Source organism: Dipodomys ordii, unplaced genomic scaffold (assembly GCF_000151885.1).
Source record: "Dipodomys ordii isolate 6190 unplaced genomic scaffold, Dord_2.0 Scaffold13, whole genome shotgun sequence".
Taxonomy (NCBI): domain Eukaryota; kingdom Metazoa; phylum Chordata; class Mammalia; order Rodentia; family Heteromyidae; genus Dipodomys; species Dipodomys ordii.
Genome location: NW_012267229.1, coordinates 5,014,583 through 5,020,582, shown reverse-complemented (window position 1 = coordinate 5,020,582; position 6,000 = coordinate 5,014,583). Strand labels below are relative to the sequence as shown.

The 6,000-nt window shown below is 38.4% G+C and overlaps 1 pseudogene; it reads right to left on the bottom strand.

Annotated features, from left to right (window-relative positions):
* Positions 1–2,244: 2,244 nt before the first annotated feature.
* The window catches only part of LOC105981442, a 29,357-nt pseudogene continuing 25,601 nt past the window's right edge, over positions 2,245–6,000 (bottom strand).

The following is a 6,000-nucleotide window of genomic DNA, read 5'->3' as shown; positions in this document are numbered from 1 at the left end:
GAAAAACAAAGGAGGAGGTAACAACGTACTCATTACCTCACTCATGTAACTGTAACCCCTCTCTACACTATTTTTACAATAAAAAACATAGAAACAAAAAAATCAAAGGATTAGGAATGAATGATTAAGTATCCAATCTGTGGATTAGGAAAAGGATAAATGAAAAAGAAGAATTAGTAATGTAGAGGAGGATTGCAATGTTGACTATCATGAGCCAGAGAGGGCATATGAGAGCACATTTGAGTGATGACATAAAAGAGGTGGGGGAGAAACATGCAGACATAGATGGGCAAGTATTGCATGCACAAGCAACTGGCACACGTCAGGGATGCTGGCAGAGCTTCTACTGGCTGGGTGTAGTTAAAGAAAGTGAATAGGAAGGTCAGAGGGAGTGGGTCACGCCGGACCTTGTAGATAAATGAGAAGACTTTGGGCATTTACGCTGAGTGAATGGAGAAGCTTTGGAAAGGGTTTTATTAAACAAGTAGTGTCATCTTTTTGTTTTTTGCAAGATTCCAGTGGCTGCTGTTTTGAGACTAGATGTAATCAAGAAATAAAGCCGTGAAGCCATTGATAAAACTGTTGTAATTATTCTGGTAGGAATGATAGTAGTCTAAACCCAGAGAAATATCAGTTGGTGTTTCAACAGGTAGCACATTTAAATTTTTATAATTCAATTGGACAACTTTTTTTTACAAAGGAAATTGCCAAGTGTGGGTAGGTTATAGAGTAACCACAAGAATGGTGTAGTGATAATGGGTAACTCTTACCATGATTACACTCCAAAACACAAGGGAAGACTAGAAGTCCAGAACCTGACAGAGGAGAAAGTTATATAGAAAAAAAGTGTTTCTTGGGAAAAACAGGACCATCGTCATTTTGGCTGACCTCAGAGTGAGCTCTGTTCCCTCTCCTTTCCATCGTCTATCAAAGTCAATGCTCTCCATTGAAGAAACACAATGAGGAGCCAGAACACAAGGGGACCATTGGTGTTTGTACAAAACTAGCTTCCTGGGTCAGAGAGCAATCCAAATTATAGTAAACACTAGCTATGAAGAGACAAAAAGTTTTCACCAAAACCTCTTTTGTTAGTGCGTGCCCTCAATGACAGTACTATGTGTTTTCTTTGCAACAATCTTGCTTCCTATCATCTGAATAGATCAGCACCATTAATAATTTCACTGCATATTACTCTTACCATTGGCCATAACTGTACCATATAATCTAGGAGGTTTTTTGTTTAAATCATATAGGAGCTGGGTGCTGGTGGCTTATGCCTGTAATCCTAGCTACTCAGGAGGCTGAGATCTGAGGATCATGGTTCAAAGCCAGCCCGGGCAGAAAAGTCTGTGAGACTCTTATCTCCAATAAACCACCAGAAAACCAGAAGTGGCACTGTAGCTCAAGTGGCAGAGTGCTTGCCTTGAGCTGAAGAGCACAGGGACAGCGCCCAGTCCCAGAGTTCAAGCCCCACGACCGAAAAAAAATCACATAGGATTACTCTAAGTTTTATTTGTGCAATATATGGTTCCCTGTTTTTTTTTCTTTTTTAGGTTGCCTGTTTTCCACTGTTCAATGACTTTTGGTCAAAGAAATACTGACAAGTTTCCAACAGATGGATGTGTTCATAAATCAATTCCCATCACCATTGTTAGCAGCAACTTATTTCATCCAAGGTGATCAGAAACAATCACAGTAGCTAGTACAAAGCTCCCTTCTCTACCTGTTGTGTCAAATCTAGTAGCCTTGGATTTTTCAGACCCTTTACCTTATCAATATCTATCTGAATATCCCATACAATCTCAGGGTACAACCCATCCCTAATATTGCTCTTGCCTTAACCATTTTGAATATGTTAAATTCTCATGTCCATTTGATACCTAGTAGAGAATGATCATCCTACTGATTTTGAACATATACATTGAGAGTTCTGGAAAATGGTTAGTTCTGGGCAGTGTTAGAATCAATATGGCTTTTTGAGATCATCAAGAAAGTGAATGTAATAGAGCAAAATCTTAAAAATTAAACCTCAGCAGTGAGATGATGATACATTCTAAAGAGTAGTAGGAACCAGAAACTTGACTGGAGTGACTATGGAGGAAGAGAAACCAAGTGAGATCCTAGAAGCAAAACGTAGATGAGAGTTTTTTTTATTTTTTATTTATAGGGGAAATTCTCTTTTCCACATAAATGATTCATTCTGATACCAAAGCACATTGTTTTCTCTCGATAAGCATCACAGTATCAAAATGTTGGCTTCTGGTTTGTAGGTGAGGAATCTGTCAGCAGAGACACCAGGACAGCCATGATTGTCCATTTTCTGTGTTCTGCCTCTGGGAATGATCATGGAGAATAAAACACCTCATCATCTACTTCTTCGGGCTTTCTGGGCAAGCTGTGAAAAAATGTCCAGTCAGGGGCAGCAACTTTAGCAGTCATCATTGTAACCTGGTAACCTTGGAAATCCTGGAGCTTCTTTTTCTTCTCTTTTTCCTTTGTCCCATACTTATCCAAGTGTCTGTAATTATGCAATGGCTCCATTTGCTGTTTCCAATGGATCATTTGTCAGCTACAGTTTGGCACTATTCTCCTTGGCATACTGCTCTGCCAGCTTGGTTACATTAGGATCTGGCTCATAACCCTTTGGAGTCACTGCTTGAAGGTGCATCCCAAATTTTGCTGCACTCATCCTGATGGAGTGCAGGATGTTGTGTCCATCCCTTATCCAGCTGAGGGTAAGACCTTTGGGAAAGCTGTAGTGTTCCTGGAGTGTAAGGTAATTAGCCAGGATCTAGATAGGATGATACAAGTGTGACTGTTCATTGAAAATTGAGATAGATGGTTCTTTAGCCAGAGTGTCCAGATCTAATTGTCTATACACTCGAGCCAATACTGCATCTGTCATGCCAGATAACACACAGGCTGTGTCTGTGAGACTTTCATTCACACTCAAATGAATGTCTTACGTAGTAACACAATAAGAGTGTCCACCCAGCAGAGCAAAGCCTGTTTCTGTGGATAATCTTGAGTGCTTCTTTGCTCAAAGATCTTGCCTAAGGACGTTCCTTGAACTAAAGGCAAATATTCTCCTTTCTGTTTTATCCTGAATTCTAGATTAGCAGATAGCCATAGCAGATATTTAAGTTCTTTTTCTGTAAAGTTCTTTAGAGTGAGAATGTCATGACCCTTCAATTTGACTTCACTTTGTAGTTGCTTACCACACCAAAAATGTTGAACCATTGAAATGGTGACCATTTCTAGGAACTGCATTATTCAACAGGATCCTCAAATTAGACAGAGTCTTATTTTTCTTTTTAATTTATTTGCTAGTGAGAAGGATGAGTCAGTATTCTTTTCTTTCTTTCTTTCTTTCTTTTTTTTCAGTTGTGGGGCTTGAACTCTGGGCTTGGGCACTATTCCTCAGCTCTTCAGCTCAAGGCGAATATTCTACCCCTTGAGCTACAGCGCACTTCTGGTTTTCTAGTGGTTTATTGGAGATAACAGTCTCATGGACTTTCCTGCCCGGGCTGGCTTTGAACTGTGATCCTCAGATCTCAGCTAGGATTATAGGCGTGAGCCACCGGTGCCTGGCAAGTCTGTATTCTTGAAAAGTCCACAGTCAATCCATAGATGATGGTTTAAAAAGGACTATAATCAAATGATGCTTATTCATTAAATTACAATTAACCATTTCATTTAGTAACATTGAGACCATGAATAACTTTCAGTAGGACAGTAAGGCTAAAAGCTGGAAGGGTTTGGTTTAGAACAGAAAGGAGAATCTCAGTAAGTATATTGATACTTCTTTCTACATTTACTGTTAAAACGGTAAGCTTCCGGAGGGGGGAGTGGGATCAATGGTTTGCTTTATAATAAAGAAGAGATTAGGAGCATGATTATATATGGTGTTAGATGTAACTAAAAAATAAGAAATATTTAATGGTAAGGAATAGGGATGAATTAAGGGAGAGGAACGAATGAGTTGGCCTTAGCTAGTTATCTGGGAGGTCTTATGGAAATTCATTGACTGTATGGGATCCTAGCCATATAGAAGAGCCCACAAGGTGGTGAGAGTTTGTGGATCTAATCTAGTTTCAGCCACAATTTCCATGAAACAAGAGTAGAGTTATCAGTAAACATGAATGATGGAGGAAGAAGTGTGGAATTTTAGAAGAGGCAGTCCGAGAGTAAATGGACTAGGGAAGCTGTACTTGCTGGAAAGAGAAAGGCACCATACATTTACCCATGACAAGACTGAAAACAGTCAGCCTTGGCCCATACTCCTCTCCAGGCCCTTGCATCTGTGGGTATGTACATGGACCAATAATTGGCTGTAATGACAAGTGTAGTTGAAGTCTGACAAAATCTAAAGACAGGATCTCATCTTATCATTCTGTTGGACTGACAAGCAAAATAATACATTTGACTTGTAACTTACATTATTCCCAGAAGTAATGACTAAATAATAAACTTTAATGTAAAATATAGCCATTTTTCAAGATTAACTTTAATATCAAGCTTTTTTTTTTGTTGGTCATGAGGCCTGAACTCTGGGCCTGGGCTCTGTCCCTCAGCTTTTCAGCTCAGTGCTAGAGCTCTACCAGTTGAGCCACGGTGCCACTTCTGGCTTTTTCTGCTTAGATGGTGCTGAGGAATTGAACGCAGGGCTTCGTGCATGCAAGGCAAGCACTCTACCACTAAGCCACCTTCTCAGCCCTAATATCAAGCATTTTAAACTTTAAAATTAAATTAGCATTTTCATATGCTAAAACATACCACGAAGGTCCCCTGGAGACTAAACACATTTGATGATATAATAGTAGAAAAGGAAAATTAGTTTATTGTTTTTAACCCTAATTCTGTAAAAGGTATAGGGTAATTTTTGTCATTCCACACCAGTTTAAACAGGGATTATACCTAAGGAAAGTGAAATATTTCTGTCTATTCTGGTTTAGACCACTAGCATATTTTATGTTTTAAAATAAGACAGATGCAATTTCTACATGATAAAAGTGGAGCACATGAGTGAATTTGTGCTTCCTTCCAGTGTAGTTTTCTCTATATGTAATTCTTCTGGGTACCTACATTTTTCCGTTATCCTTCTGTGGGTAGAGTTAAGGCACAACCTCATGGAAGACATTAAAGATGGCATCTATTACATGTGGATAATTCAGAACCTATTGGTCCTGGTTGTTGTTCCTAAGTTTATTTCAGCATTTTAACATGAAAGAAAGTGGAGACTTGAGTCGATGGCACACATGTTGGATAAGTTTTGATCAAAAATAAGAACTTGAAAATAGAAAAATAAGAGGGGCGGGGGGAGCATGGGATGAGAAGGGGAAACAAAGGAGGAGGCTGCAATGCTTGATAAGAAATGTACTCATTATCTTGCCCATGTAATTGTAACCTCTCTGTACAGTATTTTCACAATAAAAAAATAGAAAAATAAGAAGTAGGAAGTGGAGGAAGTAGGAAGTAGGAAGTTGAGTAGACTTTATGAGACAATTCTCATCACTCTGAGAACATGGTCAGAGTTGTATTTCTCAAACAAGGAAAAGATTATATACTTGAAAAGATATTTGTGAATAAATAGGAGATTTGCCCCATTGCCTTTATAATGTTTCTAAGACCAAGTTTTGAACTACAAAACCTGGCTTAAAATTTTTAGTTTGCTGAAAGATAGATTTATCTTTCCTATTAGAACAGCTAATTTGGAATAGCTGCATTCAGACTATTATAGTAAAGTATTTTCTTCAAATCTAGCAATGCTTTTTAAGGTTAACATTTTATAGATGAGGAAGTTGAAACATAAATGGTTTAAGTAACTTACCTAAAGTCATAAACCCGATAATGATCTAGCCAGAAAGTTAGGGAAAGTTCATTTGAATACTTTAAAAAGGAAACTCCTAGAGGTCAGGCATCTGCCTTGTAGTTATGTATTCTTGAATGTAAGTTGAGAAGTCAGACACTAATAAGTGATTATTTAATTCTTCCCTACTT